Below are 16,756 nucleotides of genomic sequence, written 5' to 3' on the forward strand. Positions count from 1 at the left end.
GAAAATGTCTGTTCATGTGTTCCTCCCATTTCTTGATTGGATATTTGTGCCTGGGTGTTGAGTTTGATAAGTTCTTTATAGATTTTGGATATTAGCCTTTTATCTGACATGTCATTTCCAAATATCTTCTCCCACTCTGTTCGCTGTCTTTTGGTTTTGTCAACTAATTTCCTTTGCAAAAGCTTTTAATCTTGATGAAGTCCCAATAGTTCATTTTTGCTTTGTTTTCCTTTCCTTTGGAGATGTGTCTAGTAAGAGGTTGCTGCAGCCAAGGTTACAAAGGTTGCTGCCTGTGTTCTCCTCTAGGATTTTGATGGATTCTTATCTCACATTTAGGTCCTTTACCCATTTTGTGTCTATTTTTGTGTATGGTGTGGGGAAATGGTCCAGTTTCATTCTTCTGCATGTGGCTGTCCAATTTTCCCAACACAATTTGTTGAAGAGACTTTTTTTTTTCCCTGTGGGATAGTTTTCCATGCTTTGTAGAAGATTAGTTGACCATAGAGTTGAAGGCCCATTTCTGGGTTCTCTCTTCTGTTCCATTGATCTATGTGTCTGTTTTTGTGCCAGTACCATACAGTCTTGGTAATTACAGCTTTGTAATAGAACTTGAAGTTTGGAATTGTGATGTCACCAGATTTGGTTTTCTTTTTCAGCATTCCTCTGGCTGTTCAGGGTCTTTTCTGGTTCCATACAAATTTTAGAATTATTTGCTCCAGCTCTGTGAAAAATACTGATGGTATTTTGATAGGGATTGCATTGAATATGTAGATTGCTCTAGACAGCATAGACATTTTAACAATATTTGCTCTAATCCACGAACATGGAATGTTTGTCCATTTCTTTGTGTCTTCCTCAGTTTCTTTCATAAGTGTTCTATAATTTTGGGAGCACAAATCCCTTACATTTTTGGTTAGGTTTATTCCTAGGTATCTAATGGTTATCAATTATAAATGGGATTGGCTCATTAATTTCTCTTTCTTCTGCCACAGTGTATAGAAATGAAACTAATTTCTATGCATTAATTTTAGATGCTGTCATGTTGCTGAATTCCCATATGAGATCTAACAATTTTTGGGTGGAATCTTTTTGGTTTTCCACATAAAGTATCATGTCATCTGTGAAGAGTGAGAATATGGATGCCTTTTATTTATTTTTTTGTTGTTGTTGTGTGATTGCTGAGGCTAGGACTTCTGTACTAGGTTGAACAACAGGAGTGAAAGTGAACATCCCTGTCAAGTTATTGACCTTATGGGAAAAGCTCTCAGTTTTTCCCCATTGAGAATGATATTCACTGCGAGGTTTTGGTAGATGGCTTTTATGATATTGTGGTATGTTCCCTCTATCCCTACTTTGAAGAATTTTAATCAATAAAGGATATTGTATTTTGTAAAATGCTTTTTCTGCATAAGTTAAGAGGATCATATGGTTTTCTCTCTTTTTTTTTTTAAGATTTTATTTATTTGAGAGAGAATGAGAGCGAGAGCAAGAGAAAGAGAGCACACATGACTGGGTTGAGGGACAGAGGGGGAAGGAGACTCCCTGCAGAGGAGGAAGCCAGATGCAGGGCTCAATCCTGGAACTCCATGATCATGACCTGAGCTGAAGGCACATGCTTAATTGACTGAGCCACCCAGGTGCCCCAGATCATACGATTCTTGTCTTTCCTTTTATTAATGTGATGTATAACATTGATTTACAGATATTGAACCACCCTTGCATCCCAGGGATAAATCTCACTTGGTTGTGGTGAATAATCCTTTCAATGTACTGTTGGATCCTATTGGCTAGTATCTTGTTGAGAATTTTTGCATCCACGTTCATCAGGGATGTTGGTCTGTAGTTCTCCGTTTTGGTGGGGTCTTTGTCTGGTTTTGGGATCAAGGTAATACTGGCCTCATAAAATGAGTTTGAAAGCTTTCCTTTCATTTCTATTTTTGAAACAGTTTCAGAAGAATAGGTATTAATTCTTTAAATGTTTGATAGAATTCCTGTAGGAAGCCACCTAGCCCTGGGCTCTTGTTTGTTGGGAGATTTTAGATTACTGTTTCGATTTGCTTGCTGGTTTTGGGTCTGTTTAGATTTTCTTTTTTTTTTTTTTCTCTGTTTCAGTTTCAGTAGTTTATATGTTCCTAGGAATGCACCTATTTCTTCCAGATTGCCTAATTTTTTGGCATATAGTTGCTCACAATATATTCTTATAATTGTATTTCTTCACTGTTGGTTGTGATCTCTCCTCTTTCATTCATGATTTTATTTATTTGGGTCCTTTCTCTTTTCTTTTGATAAGTCTAGGTAGGGGTTTATCAATCTTATTAATTCTTTCATAGAACCAGTTCCCAGTTTCATTGATCTGTTCTACTGTTCTTTAGGTTTCTATTGCATTCATTTCTGCTTTAATCTTTATTAATTCTCTTCTCCTCCTGGGTTTAGACTTTACTTGCTGTTCTTGTTCCAGCTCCTTTAGGTATAAGGTTAGGTGTGTATTTGAAACTTTTCTTGTTTCTTGAGAAAGACTTGCATTGCTATACACTTCCCTCTAGGGACCACCTTTGCTACATTCCAAATGTTTTGAAAAATTGTGTTTTCATTTTTGTTTTTTCCATGAAGTTTTAAATTCTTCTTTAATTTCCTGGCTGACCCATTCATTCTCTCATAGGATGTTCCTTAACCTCCAAGTGTTTGAGTTCCTTTCCAATTTCCTCTAGTGAATGAGTTCAAGTTTTAAAGCACTGTGGTCTGAAAATATGCAGGGAATAATACCAATCTTTTGGTATTGGTTGAGACTTGATTTGTGATCCAGTATGTGATCTATTCTGGAAGATGTTCCACGTGCATTTGAGAAGAATGTGTATTTTGTTGTGCTTTAGGAGGAAATGCTCTGAAATATCTGTGAAGTCCATCGGGTCCAGTATGTCATTAAAAGCCTTTGTTTCCTTGTTGATTTGCTTAGATGATCTGTCCATTGCTATGAGTGGGGTGATTTTGAGAGGGGTTCTCTGTGCTTCCTGGACTGGAATGCTTGTTTCCTTCCCCTGATTAGGGGAGTTCTCAGTTATAATTGTTCAAGTAAACCTTCTGCCCCCCCTTTTCCTTATCTTCTGGGACCCCTATATTCAAATATTATTGGGCTTTATGTTATGACTGATTTCTCAAAGCCCTTCATGATCCAATAGTCATTTTACTCTCTTTTTCTCAGCTTCCTTACTTTCCATCATTTTGTCTTCTATATTACTCTCTCTTCTGCCTCCTTCATCCTAGCGGTTTGAGCTTGCATCTTTTACTGCATCTCAGTAATAGCATTTTAAATTTTGGCCTGATTAGATTTTAGTTATTTTATTTTTGCAGCAGGGGATTCTCTAGTGTCTTTTATGTCTTTTTTCAGTCCCAGCTAGTATCTTTATAATCATTGTTTTGAATTCTAGTTCTGATATCTTACTTATATCCATATTGCTTAAATCTATGACAGAGAGTACTCCCTCTGGTTGTTTCTTTTGTTGTGAATTTCTCCTTCTAGTCATTTTGTCCAAAAAGGAAAGGAGGAAAGAGAGAGAAAGAAAAAAGAAAAGAAACCAGCAAAAACAGCAATAATATCAACAGCAACAACAATATCTTTAGGAAGTGATTCTGGTGTGTGCTGTGTACATCCTGCTGTTGTATTTTGGCTGCTTTTCCCTGCTGGTCCTTCCTCTACAGAGTTCCTCCTTGTTTGTAGTAGGGAGTGTTTATTCCTTTAAGTAGGTATGCTTTGATTTGTTTGTGAAGTTAAGCCAGAATCTTCTTTAATCAGTAGACTTGTTATAAGCAGGGGTTTGTGTTGATCTTCTGAGGGATAGGCCTGTCACGCTGACCTCACAAGCTGATTTGACCTTGTAAAGATGCTCCTGCCAGGTCAGGGGGTGGAGTTTGGAGTAGGGGACTCTTGCTTCCACTAGAGGCGCTGTGTTTCTCTCTGGAGTCTGACTCCTGGTGGGCGGGAGGAGAGAGGTGTTGGAGGAGGTAGACTATGGCATTACCTCACCCTTTGGTCCCTTGGGAGCAGAACTCTGGGCAGCCGCTGCCAGGAGGCCCTCTAAGAAAAGGGAGCAATAACCTGTGACCCAGCCTGTCATCAGTTCCCTGCCCTAACCTGTCTGTGTCCAGTTTGTTGGCATGCCCACAGCCACAGATCTTCTGCATTTTATCTCTGGCTGGTGGCTGGGATTCAAAACTCCAAGTTTTAAAGGGCCTGGCAATGTAGTGCCCACTCCTGTACCCTGGCCAGGAGACTCAGGGCAGCACCGCCCTGTCCCCAAAAAGCCTTTGCTCAGTGTACCCGCAGAGGCTAGAGTTTACTGTAATGCTCAGCTGCAAAGCTGAAGTCAGGCTGTAGCCATCTGCACTTGACTGAATCTACTACTCCCCTTTGTCCCAGAAAAACCTTCACAGAGACTTGAATCTATTATAGCAGAGAGCAAAAAGCAGCAGCCAGGTTATCTGCAGTCTGCTCCAGTCTCTGCACTCTGCTCTGTCAGTCCCAGAAAAGCAGCTTTTTGCTGTGCAGGCACAGAGGTTTAAGCCTATTGAAGCTCACCGGAAAAGTTAAGAGGTTTTCTTCCCTCCCTGTGCCCCTCTGACCCCGCTGCTGAGCTCCCTCCCATATGCCTCCGCAAATGCCCTGCGGGAAGGGGAGCAATCTCTCCCTGAGCAACCCAGGGAGCCAGTCACCCCAGCTCCCTGTGGGGTCCAAACCCTTGCAATCTTTCCAACTTTGTCTTCTTCCCGACTTTGCTCTGGGAACCAGGCTTCCTTCCCTTCTGGGCCAGTGGCTTCCCAAGCCCCCAGTTCAGGGCTCCCAACCTGGCTTCTGCCAAATTCATTCCTTCCAACTGTGCAGATTGTTTCTGTCCTCCTCTGATTCTCTTCCTAGTTGTTCAAAATCATTGAAGGCTGATCTAGTTGTACTTGAGGATAAGGCAGGTTCAGGTCCTCTTACTCTTCTGCCATCTTGGACTGCCCCCCCACCCCACCCACCAATCTTCATCATTTAATATGTAATAAAAATGCTTATTCATGTGGATTGTTATTACTGAAATGTTTAGTCCAATTATTTAAAAATATTTTGACGTTTCTGTTTTAAGACTCCTTTATTCTTTAATTAATTCAAATTCCTTTTCCCCCCTGATTTTCAGTATACTCATCAACTTGGTTTCCTTTTTCTTTAAATTTTGTATATTGATTAAATAGAGAGAAATTTGAATGGATGGGTGGAAATACTTAATGTCATATATATTTTTAACATTCCTTGTGTTGATTTAAAAATAAAATACAATCTTAATAAAAATCACTATGAGATAATCTTGGCAGGATGGCTCTTGATATTTTTGAAAGGATATTTCTACTGCCTGGGGAAAAAGCAAAATGAATGTATTAGTACAGAACAGAAAATGTTGAAACAGAAAGATGCTTTACTAATTATAACATTAAATGTATTGTATCTAAACATTTGGAACAATAAATTGAGCTCTATAAATATAATTCCCAGGTAACAACTAATCAACTTTCTCTTTCTATGGATTTATCTATTCTTGACATTTCATGTAAAGGAGATCATTCAATATGTGGCCTTTTTTGTTTGTTTGTTTTTGTCTTTTTGATACTAGCCATTCTGACTGATGTAAGGTGATAGCTTTTGATTTGCATTTCCCTGGTGATTAGTGATGTTGATCATCTTTTCATGTGTCTGTTGGCCATCTGTCTGGCCTCATGTGTCGGTTGGCCATCTGTATGTCTTTGCAAAACATCTATTCAGATTATCTGATTAGATTATTTGTTTTCATTTTTTTGATGTTGTGTTGTATGAATTCTTTATATATTTTGGATATTAACCCTTTTTCCTATATATCATTCGCAAATATCTTCTCCCATTCAGTAGCTTGCCTTTTTATTTTGTTGATGGTTCCCTTCCCTCTGCAAACCTTTTTAGCTTGATGGATTTTCAATTGTTTGTTTTTGCTTTTGTTTTCCTTCTCAGAGGAGACAGATCCAAGAAATATTTCTAAGATTGATGTCCAAGTGCTTACTGCTTAAGTTTTCTCTTAGGCGTTTCTTAAGAAGTTTTTAGTTCATTTTGAGTTTATTTTTGTATATGGTGTTCTAACTGGTCCAGTTTCATTCTTTGCATGTAGCTGTCCAGTTCTCCCTGCACCATTTGTTGGAAAGACTATCTTTTCTCCATTGTATATTCTTGCCTTCTTTGCTGTAGATAGATTGAGCATATAAGCATGAGTTTATTTCCAGGCTTTCTATTCTGTTCTATTCATCTACATGTCCATTTTTGTGCCAATATCATACTGTTTTGATCATTATAACTTTGTAATATAGTTTAAAAACAGGGACTATTATGCCTCTACATTTGCTCTTCTATCTGAATATTACTTTGGATATTCAGTCTTTTGTGGTTCTATACAAATTTTACTATTTGCTCTAATTCTGTGAAATAATGCTATTGGTTTTGATAGAGAATACACTGAACCTGTAGATTGCTTTGGGTAATATGGACATTTTAACCATATTCTTCCAATCCATGACACAGTGTATCTTTCCATTTGTGTCATCTTCAATTTCTTTTATCAGTATTTTGTAGATTTCAGAGTATAGGTCTCTTACCTCCTTGGTTACATTTACTCCTAGGTATTTTATTCTTTTTGATGCAATTGTGAATGAGATTGTGTTCCTAATTTTGTTTTCTACTAGTTTTGTATTAGTGTATAAAAAAGAACACAACAGATTTTTGTATACTATTTTTGTATTCTGCAACTTTACTGAATTCATTTATTAGTTTTAGTAGCTTTTGGTGGAGTCTCTAGGGTATTCATCTGCAAAGAATGACAGCTTTACTTCTTCCTCACCAATTTGGATCCTTTTTGTTTGTTTGATTGGTGTGGCTATGACTTCCAGCACTATGTTGAATAAAAGTGGCAGGAGTGGGTACCCTTATCTCATTCCAGACCTTAGAGGAAAAGCTTTCAGCTTTTCATAATTGTGCATGATGTTAGTTGTGAGTCTGTCAAATATGGTCTTTATTATGTTAAGGTACATTCCCTCCGTACCCACTTTGTTGGGAATTTTTTTATCATAAATATATGTTGAATTTTGTTAAGTTCTTTTTCTACATCTAATGAGATGATTATATGGTTTATATCCATCATGCTGTTTTAAGTGGTGTATCACATTATTTGACTTATATGTATGGAATCATCCTTGCATCCCTGGAAGCAATCCCACTTGATTATAATGTGTGATCCAATTTAACGGTAATATTTTTTGGAGGATGTTTGCATCTATGTTTTTCAGGGATATTGACTCATTATTTATGGTAGTTTCTTCATCTGGTTTTGTTATCACATTAATGCTGGCATCATTGAATAGATTTGGCAGCATTCTTTGCACTTTAATTTTTTGGAGTAATTTGAGGATACACATTAACCCTTCTTTAAATTAAATGGTAGATTGATCTGTGAAACCAGCTGGGCCAGGACTTTTGTTTTTTGGGAGGTTTGTGATTACTGATTTAATTTTATTACTAGTCATCAGTCTGTTCAGATTTTCTATTTCTTCCTGGCTCAGTCTTGGAAGATTATATGCTTCTAGAAATTTATCTATTTCTTCTAAGTTTTCCAGTTTGTTGGAATATGATTGTTCATAACAGTTTCTTATAATCTTAGTATTTCTGTGGTGTTGGTTGTACTTTGCTTGCCTATCTAATTTTATTTATTAGCCCCTCTCTTTTTCTTGGTAAGTCTGGCTAAAGGTTCATCAATTTTTATCTTTTTTTTCCCTAAGATTTTATTTATTTACTCGTGAGAAATACAGAGAGAGAGGCAGAGATATAGGCAGAGGGAGAAGCAGGCTCCCTGTGGGGACCTCAATGTGGGACTCAATCCCAGGACTCCAGGATCATGACCTGAGCCAATGGCAGATGCTCAACCAGGCACCCCTTGTTTATCTTGTTATCAGGCTCAACCTGAGCCACCCAGGCATCCCTTGTTTATCTTTTCAAAGAAACAGTTCCTAGTTTCATTGATCTTTTCTCTTTTTTTAATCTCAATTTATTGCCATTTTAGTCTTTATTATTTAATCTTTACTTCTTTCTCATAACTTTGGGCTGTATTTGTTTTTCTTTTTCTAGTTCCTTTAGGTGTAAACTTAGATTATGTTTTTGGAATTTTTCTTGTTTCTTGAGATAGGCCTGTGTCACCATAAACTTCCCTCTTTGAACTGCTTTTGCCATGTCCCATAAATTCTGAAAAGTAGTGTTTGCATTTTCATTGGTCTCAAGGTAATTTTTGATTCTTCAATTTCTTCAGTGACTCACTGGTTGGTTAGTAGTGTGTTGCTTAATCTCCCTTTGTTTATGTTTTTCCATTTTTCTTTTTGTAATTGATTCTCAGTTTCATACCATTATAGTCAAAAAAGATGCTTGATATAATTTCAGTCTTCTTAAATTTATTGAGATTTGTCTTGTGCCCTACATGTGATCTATCCCATGACCTTGAAAAGATTATGTATTTTGCAGTTTTTAGATGGAATGTTCTATATTTATCTATTAAGGCCATCTGGTCTAATGTGTCACTTAAGGCTTTTGTTTTCTTACTGACTTTCTGTCTGGATGACCGTACATTTGGATGAGGTAAATGGAATGTTAAAGTTCCCTTATGCCTGTTAACATTTGTTTTATACATATATAAGAACTGCTATGCAGGTGTATGGGTATTTATAAGTATTATATTCTCTTGTTGGGTAAATCCCTTTATCTTTACCTATTGCCCTTTTTTGTCCCTTGCTATGGTTTTTGGTTTAAAGTCTAATTTGTCTGATATAAGTATTGCTAACACCCAAATTTCTTTCCATTTCCATTTGCATGGACTGTCTTTTCCCATACATTCACTTTCAGCCTCTCTTTAGGTCTGAACTAAGTCTCTTGCAGGGAGCAGGAGATGAGTCTTGTTCTTTTTATCCATTTATTTACCCTACATTTTTTGATGGAAGCATTTTCTTAATTTACATTTAAATTAATTATTGATAGGTATATATTTGCTGCCATTTTGTTAATTGCTTTCTGGATGTTTTTGTAGTTCTCTGTCCCTTTCTTTTTCTCCTTTTTGCTTATGATTTGATGATTTTCTGTAGTATTATGTTTGGATTCCTTTCTCTTTATTCTTTGTGTATTTATTATAGGTTTGCTGTTACCATGAGGTTCATATATAACACTCTCTATGTAGATAGTTATCCATCTTAAGTTGATGGTTGCTTACATTCAAACACATTCAAAGAGCATATTTTTACCATCCCCACAAACACATTTTATGCTTTTGATGCCATTCTTTTGCCTATTTTAAAATGAAATTATTTGTAAAAAAAAAAAAAATCAATGAATCAGATGATTTGTGCTTTTATTGGTGAGTTGCAAGAGATCTTTATATATTTTGGACACAAAGCCTTTGTCAAATATATGGTTTGCAACTGTTTTTTTTCTATTTCCTGAGTTATTATTTCACTTACTTGGTAATTTCATTGAAGCACAACTTAAAAAAAAATTTTTTGTTGATATTCATTTATCTATATTTTCTCTTGAAACTTGTGCCTTTGGCATCATATAAAAAATGCCAATTCCAAAGTCACAGAGATTTACTCATAATATTTCTTCAAAGAATTTTTCACTCCAAGCCCTTACATTTAGTTCGGTGACCCATCTGAGTTAATTTTTGTATTTGGTGTGCTAGAGGTCCAACTTCAGTTTCTGGTATGGGGATATCTAGTTGTTCCACAACTATTTGTTGAAATACATTTTTTTCTTATTAATTATTGGTACTCTTTTTGAGAAAGCAATTGACTGTAAATATAAGTGTTTATATCTGAACTCTCGATGCTCTTCCACTGGTCTGGGTTATTTCCTTTTCTTGCCAGTACCACACTGTGCTGATTATAGCAGCTTTATATAAAGTTTTGTAATTGTGAAGTGTAGGCACACCAGTTTCGTCCTTCTTAAAGATTGTTTGGCTATTCTGGGTTACTTGAAATTCCATATAAATTTTAAGATCAGCTTATCAATCTCCGGAGAAAAATAAACTGGGATTTTAACAGAGATTGCTTTGAATCTGTAGATGAATTTAGAAAATATCACCTTCTTAAAAATATTGTCTTCTAATCCATATATATGAAATTTCTTCTATTTGTTCAGATCTTAATTTCCTCCAGTGATGTTTTGTGATTTAATATATAATTTTTAAACTACTTTTATTAACTAATTCCTAATAATTATTCTTTTGGATGATATTGTATAGGGAATTTTTTCCTTAGTTTTATTTTTGTATCATTCATTACATGTGTATAGAATTATAACTGCTGTTTGAATATTAATCAGAAACATTGCTAAACTTATTAGTAATCATGTTTTCTTTTGTTGCTTTTCCATTTACTTATGATTTTTCTGTACATGATCATGCCATTTGTGAATAGAAATAGTTTGACTCCTTCCATTCCAGTCTGGGTAACTTTAATTTCTTTTTCTTGCCTAATTTTCCCAGCTAGTTAGAGTACAATGTTGAATATAAATGGTAAGAGAGAATATTCCTTTCTTATTCCTGATTTAAGGGGAAAGCATTCAATCTTTCACTATTAAGTATGACATTAGCTATGAGTTTTTGTAGATGTCTTTATTAGATTAAAAACTTTCCTTCGGGGATCCCTGGGTGGCGCAGCGGTTTGGCGCCTGCCTTTGGCCCAGGGCGCGATCCTGGAGACCCGGGATCGAGTCCCACGTCGGGCTCCCGGTGCATGGAGCCTGCTTCTCCCTCTGCCTGTGTCTCAGCCTCTCTCCTCTCTCTGTGTGCCTATCATAAATAAATAAAAATTAAAAAAAAATTATAAAAACTTTCCTTCTATTTCAAGTTTGTTGTGTTTTTATCATAAATTTTGTCAAATGTTTCTTCTGTCTCTATTGAATCACTTGTGTAGTTTTTTCCTATGTTCTATTAATGAGGTGTGTTACAATGGTTGATTTGTGTATGTTAAGTTAGTCTTACAGTCTTGGGGTAAATCCCACTTGGCCATAGAGTACAATTCTTTTTATGTTACTGTATTTTTGCTAATGTTTTGTTGAGGATTCTGTCTCTATATTTATAAGATCATGGTCTATGGTTTTGTTTTCTCATGATTTCTTTGCCTGGATTTGGTATCAAGGAGATACCAGCCTCATGGAATAAGTGGGAAAGTGTTTCCTCCTCATCATCCATTTGTAGGAAGAGTTTGTGATGGATTGATGTTAATATTTCTTAAAGCTTTTAGTTGAATTCTCCACTGAATCCATTTCGGTTTAGGATTTCTTTGGAGAAGTTTTTTGTTGTTGTTTTATATTACTAATTCATTTTCTGTACTTGTTTTATGTCTATTTAGATATTCCTTCCTTTTTTAAAGTATCTATTCATTCATGAGAGAGAAAGAGGCAGAGACACAGACAGAGGGAGACTCAGGCAGAGGAAGAAGCAGGCTCCATGCAGGGAGCCCCACGTGGGACTCGATTCCGGGTCTCCAGGATCATATTCTGGCCTGAAGGTGGCGCTAAACGGTAGAGCCACCTGGGCTGCCCTAGATACTCCTTCTTAAGTCAGTTTTAGTCTTTTTAGCAATTTATACATATCATATAGGTTATCTGAATTTTGAAGTACAATTGTTAATAGTGCTCTAATAATCTTTTCTGTTTTTGTAAAGTCAACAATAATGTCCCTTCTTTCACTATTGATTTTAGTATCTGGGTCCTTTTTGTTCTTAGTCCAACTAAAGTTTTGACAATTTTGGTGATCTTTTCAAGTACCAATTTTTAATTTTGTTAATTGTCTTTACAGGGTTTTTCTCGTTTTTTGTTTGTTTTTGTTTTTGTTTTTTTGTTCTAATTATTATTTTCTTCTTTCTATTTGCCCACATCTAGTTTGCTTTTTGTGATTATTTAAGGGAAATACTAGGTAATTGATTAGAGATATTTCCTTTTTTATATATGCATTCATTTCATTTAAAAAAAATTTTTAAAGATTATATTTATTTATTCATGAGAGACACACACAGAGAGAGAGGCAGAGACAAAGGCAGAGGTAGAAGCAGGCTGCATGCAGGGAGCCTGAGGTGAGATTCAATCCTGGGACCCCAGGATCAAGCCCTAGGCCAAAGGCAGGCACTCAACCACTGAGCCACCCGGGCATCCCTAGACATTCATTTCTATAAATTTCTCATTAAATACTGCTTTTGCTGTATCCCATAATTTTTGGTATATTTTGTTTTTATTTTTGTTTTTCTCAAAAGATTTCTTAATTTACCTTGTTATTTCATCTTTGTTTCATTGGTTATTTAGGATTGCATTTGTTTAATTTCCAAATTTCTCATTTTTTCTTGTTACTAATTTCTTAATTCCATTGTGTTCAGTGAGCATACTTTATGTGATTGCAATAATTCTAAATTCACTGATACTTGTTTTATGGCCTAACAGTCTGTCCTGGGAAATGTTTCATATATTTAAAAAATATATAAATATACGTATTCTGTTGTTGTTGGGTAAAGCATTTTAGAGATGGCTATAGTTGGTTTATAGCATTGGTGAAAGCTTCTTGTTTTATTGGTCATTTCTGTCTAGTTCTGTTATTGAAAGTGGAGTATTAAAGTCACCAACTATTATTTTCTTGTCTATCTTACCCTTCAATATTGTCAGTTTTGTTTCATGTATTCTAAGTTTATATTATTAGGGGCACAGATATTTATCATTTTTGTGTCTTTCTGATTAACTCTTATAACATGATACCCCCTTTGTTTTGTCTCTAGAAACCATTTTTGCCTAAAAATCTATTTTGTCTGCTATCAGTATAGCCACTTAAGTTCTCTTTTGGTTACTGTTTGCATCCTTTTATTTTCAACCTATTTGTGTACTTGAAGCTAAAGTACATCTCTTATAGACAGCATATGGTGAATTTTATATCCATTGTGCCAATCTCTGCCTTTTGATCAGAATGCTGAGTCCATTGATACTCAATATAATTAGTTATAGTAAGGTAAGATTTACAACTGCTATGTTTTGTTTTATGTTCTGTATCTTATGCTTTTCTATTCCTCCTTTCTTCAACTACTGACTGTTTTGTATTAGATAAATATTTTTAGTATCTAATTTTTAAAAAAAATTTATTTATTCATGAGAGACACACAGAGAGAGAGGCAGAGACATAGACAGAGAGAGAAGCAGGCTCCATTCAGGGAGCCCTATGTGGGACTCAGTCCTGGGACTCCAAGAATCATGCCCTCAGCTAAAGGCAGGCGCTTAACCATTGAGCCACCCAGGCATCCCTTTAGTGTATTATTTTGGTTCTCTTATTTCTTTTACTGTAGGTTTTGAGTTATTTTCTTAGTCATTGCCCTGGAAATTATAGATAGCATTACTTTCACAGAACCTAGTCCATATTTACAATTTAATTTCAATAGCATTTGAAAATTTTACCCCTATATAGATCCATTCCCTTCTCACTTTTTCATGTTATTATTATCATACAAATTTCATCTTTATACGTTATAAGCCCATCAACAGTTTTATAATTCCTAATTCATGTGATAGTCTATTACTACATGGATCATTCTTCCTATTTCTCAAACTAGATAATTTCCGTGATTGAAGTTTAGTTTTTTCAATTTTCTCTTCAGTCTGCTCAAACCTATTGTATCCTGCATTAGTTTGGTAGAGCTGCCATTACAAAGTATCATAAACTGAATGACTTAAAAACCACAGAAATTGTCTCACAATCCTGGAGGCTAGAAGTCTGAGGTAAGTGGCACCTGGGTGATTCAGTGTTTGAGTGTCTGCCTTTGGCTTAGTTCAGGATCCCAGGGCCCCGGAATCTTGGAAAACAAAAAAAAGTCTGAGGTAAGATGTTGGCAAGGTTGGTTTCTTCTGAGAGTTGTTAGAATTTGTTCCATGTGTCTCTCATCTGGCTGTTTGCCAGCAATCTTTGAAATCCCTTGGCTTGTGAACATATCACACCTGTCTCTGCTTTGATGTTCACATGGGTTTTATATATGTGTGTCTATCTCTAAGTGTGCTTTTTCTATAAGGAAATCTATTGTGTGTATATATGTATTTTTTTGAAGATTTTATTTATTCATGAGAGACACAGAGGCAGAGACATAGAGGGAGAGGCAGGCTCCCCCCACCCCCAGGGAGCCTGATGCAGGACTCAATCCCAGAACCCCAGGATCATGACCTAAGCCAAAGGCAGATCCTCAACCACCGAGCCACCCAGGCGCCCCAGGAAATCTATTGTGTTGAATTAAAGTCCAACTGAATCATTCTTTTAAAACTTGATTACCTCTGTGAAGGTACTATCTCTAAATAGCGTCTCATTCTAAAGTATGGGAATTGGGACTACAGCAATAAATGGAGGGAGGAGAGATACAATTTAATCCATAAAAGATGATTTTCATATCATTATTGTGCTTTCAACTCTAGAATTTCTACTTGTTTTGTTTTTACTAATTTCTATCTCATTAATTTTCTCTTTGGTGAGACATCATTCTCCTATTTATTTAAGTCTTTAGACATGGTTTATTTACTTTTTATTTTTTTTAAGGTTTTTATTTATTTATTTATTCATGAGAGAGAGAGAAGCAGAGACATAGGCAGAGGGAGAAGCAGGCTCCATGCAGGAAGCCTGAAGCAGGACTTTAGCCTGGGACTCCAGGATCATGCCCTGGGCCGAAGGCAGGTACCCAACCACTGAGCCACCCAGCGGTGTCCATAGACATAGTTTAGTTTATCTATTTGAACCTATTTATAATACTGATTTAAAGAGTTGTCTAGTAAATGATTGCTGAGGGATAGTTTCTATTGATTACTTTTTCCTCATGTATGGGCCATCAATTTTGACTTCCTTGTGTGCCTAATAAATTTTTATTGAGAACTAGATATTTAAAATAATATGATAAACTTTGAAAAACTCTGGACGCACTTGTAAACTCTGGAGATCAGATTCCTCATCCTTCTCCACCAGATTTTGTTATGGGTAGTGCTATTTATTCAGTGACTTTCCTAGATTAATTCTGTAAAATCCTCATTCCTTGTCATATATAGCATTGCAGTCTGTGCTCAGTTTAGTAGTTAGCTAAGGATTGGATGGAGATTTACTTAAATGCATCGACAGAGATTTACTTAAATGCACTGAACCAATAGGTCTCCTTACTTTGCCAAGGGACTCCTTGTGCCTCTGTGTGTGTGTGTGTGTGTGTGTGTGTGTGTGTGTGTGTGTGTTGGGACATGTCTTCAATACTTCTGCAGGCAATTCACAACTCCGTTTTAGCCTTTACTTTCTGCCTGTGCAGAGCCCCATAGTCAATAATAGTTGAAAGTTTAATGCCTTATGAGGTTTTCCTGGGCATGTATATAGCTTTGCATGTGTGTAGCATTCAATACTTTCAGGAATATGTTGAAACTTTTCAGAGCCCCCTACAATATCTCATTCCCCAGGTTTTCTTTTTAAGTTTTTTGGTCAATCTTTTGTTAATCTCAACTGATATTACCATGTTGGGCAGCTATAATATTAAACAACTGACATTGATATTTTTCAACAAATACTCTGAGGATAAGATTGGTCTCACAGAGTGAGTTCTGAATTAGATCAAATAGAATTTGAGCTTTTCCAGAGCTGCCAAACAGGGAAAATATAACAAATTTGTGGATATGGCTTTTTGGAAAGCTGCAAACCTATTCCGTTCCACTCAGTAATTGCTAGGCTGCTAGTTTTCATAGCTACTACGGTTGAAAAACTGCTACTTTTCAAAGCTGAGGCAGAGCTGGAGAGAGGGGAATGGGAATGGGTCAGGTCAAAATGCTGTGTTCTTATGGAGATTCATCTGTTTTTCTTGAATAAATGCTCCTTGAATTGATGCAAACTTCTGGTTAATTTCCAGAATCCTTAAAAGATCGATTTTTCAGTTTTTACAAGTATTTTTACTACTTTTATAGAAGAGTAGATTTTCATAGGTCTTTATTCCTCCAGGCCAGAGTGTTCAAGCAGAGCTGTTCTAAATTAATTTTTCTAAAATTAATTGTTTTGCTATTACAGTTTTATATAATCATTCTTGAGCCACTTTTAAGATAAATTACATATACTTACAAAATTCCATAATATAGGTTACTTTCTTCTTCTGAAATCTTTCATTGATCTTTTTAGTTATTTGGCTAAAAGTGTGTATATATCTATATAAATGGCTGCAACAGAATAATCCCTTAGCATAGTGTGCTAAAAAAATGGTGGTGTCATTTGGGAGATAAGTGTCATGTTGATAGACAAAGTAGTAGTATTTTACAGGGCTTTATTTTTGTATGGATTTACTGCATGTTACAGAATAAGATTTCCAAACTACTATATTTTGTGAAACTGTTTAGGATGATTATAACATTTACCAAGGATTCAAAATTATTTATCAGATCTGATCAGATTCAATAAATCACCATATTTCATGTAGCTTAATAGTAGAATTTATTATAAAGGTAAGATATAAAATATAAATGTAATATCATCATAAGAAAAACAAAAATTAAAGATATTGCTGTTTCTACAAATCTTCATCTAGTTGTAGAGATATAGTTTGTCCTTGCTTCTGGTCAGTTTTTGGGCTCTCCACTCTTACTTTATTTAGCAAACTGTCAAATTGGAACATCAAAACAAAAATAACAATGTAAAGATAC

The 16,756-nt window shown here is 35.6% G+C and overlaps 1 long non-coding RNA gene across 2 annotated transcripts in view; it reads right to left on the reverse strand.

The window, feature by feature from the left end:
* LOC140605496 (uncharacterized) overlaps positions 1-16,756 on the reverse strand; it is a 133,503-nt gene that overhangs the window by 21,090 nt on the left and 95,657 nt on the right. The window contains exon 3 of one of the 2 annotated variants that reach the window (XR_012008145.1): positions 16,538-16,711. The exons of the other annotated variant lie outside the window; for it this stretch is intronic. This is a non-coding gene — a long non-coding RNA (uncharacterized lncRNA). Of the gene's footprint in view, positions 1-16,537; positions 16,712-16,756 lie in introns of those variants that run through there. 2 annotated transcript variants of the gene reach the window in all.

The sequence above is a fragment of the Canis lupus genome, chromosome 15 (genome assembly GCF_048164855.1).
Source record: "Canis lupus baileyi chromosome 15, mCanLup2.hap1, whole genome shotgun sequence".
Lineage (NCBI taxonomy): Eukaryota > Metazoa > Chordata > Mammalia > Carnivora > Canidae > Canis > Canis lupus.